Source organism: Arachis ipaensis, chromosome B03, assembly GCF_000816755.2.
Source record: "Arachis ipaensis cultivar K30076 chromosome B03, Araip1.1, whole genome shotgun sequence".
NCBI lineage: Eukaryota > Viridiplantae > Streptophyta > Magnoliopsida > Fabales > Fabaceae > Arachis > Arachis ipaensis.
Window position 1 is genome coordinate 31,627,293 of NC_029787.2, and position 1,373 is coordinate 31,628,665.

Sequence of the window (1,373 nt, forward strand, 5' to 3'; positions counted from 1 at the left end):
GTTTTTAGTATGTTTTTAGTAGGATCTAGTTACTTTTAGGGATGTTTTCATTAGTTTTTATGTTAAATTCACATTTCTGAAATTTACTATGAGTTTGTGTATTTTTCTGTGATTTCAGGTATTTTCTGGCTGAAATTGAGGGACTTGAGCAGAAATCAGATTCAGAGGTTGAAGAAGGACTGCTGATGCTATTGGATTCTGACCTCCCTGCACTCAAAGTGGATTTTCTGGAGCTACAGAACTCAAAATGGCGCGCTTCCAATTTCGTTGGAAAGTAGACATCCAGGGCTTTCCATGATCTTTTTGTATCTGTGTAAGGATAGTGGTCATGTCCCCAAGCGCCTTGGTTAAGCTTGTCTTGGAAGGGGATGCTTCCGCTACACCCTTAAGACGATTACTTCTCACCCTTACTATTGTATTAGGCATCTTTGGATTACCTTATGATCCTTTGATCACGTTTTAGGGGGCTCGGCCATGCCTGGACTTTCACTTATGTATTTTTAACGGTAGAGTTTCTACACTCCATAGATTAAGGTGTGGAGCTCTGCTGTTTCTCAAAGATTAATGCAAAGTACTACTGTCTTCTATTTAATTCATCTTGTTTTGCTTCTAAGATATTCATTCGTACTTCAATCTGAATGTGATGAACGTGACAATCATCATTCCCTATGAACGCGTGCCTGACAACCACTTCCGTTCTACTTTAGACTGAATGAGTATCTCTTAGATCTCTTAATCGGAATCTTTGTGGTGTAAGCTAGAATGATGGCGGCATTCAAGAGAATCCGGAAGGTCTAAACCTTGTCTGTGGTATTTCGAGTAGGATTCAATGATTGAATGACTGTGACGAGCTCCAAACTCGCGATTGCTGGGCGTAGTGACAGACGCAAAAGGATAGTAAATCCTATTCCAGCATGATCGAGAACCGACAGATGAATAGCCGTGCCGTGACAGGGTGCGTTGACCATTTTCACTGAGAGGATAAGATGAAGCCATTGACAAGGGTGATGCCTCCAGACGATTAGCCGTGCCGTAACAGGGCATTGGATCATTTTCCCGAGAGATGACCGAAAGTAGCCATTGACAGTGGTGATGTATCACATAAAGCCAGCCATGGAAAGGAGTAAGACTGACTGGATGAAGATAGCAGGAAAGCAGATGTTCAGAGGAACGAAAAGCATCTCCATTCGCTTATCTGAAATTCCTACCAATGATTGACATAAGTACCTCTATCCCTATTCTATTATTTATTTTCGAAAACCCATTACTGTTTTATATCCGCCTAACTGAGATTTACAAGGTGACCATAGCTCGCTTCATACCGACAATCTCTGTGGGATTCGACCCTTACTCACGTAAGGTATTACTTGGAC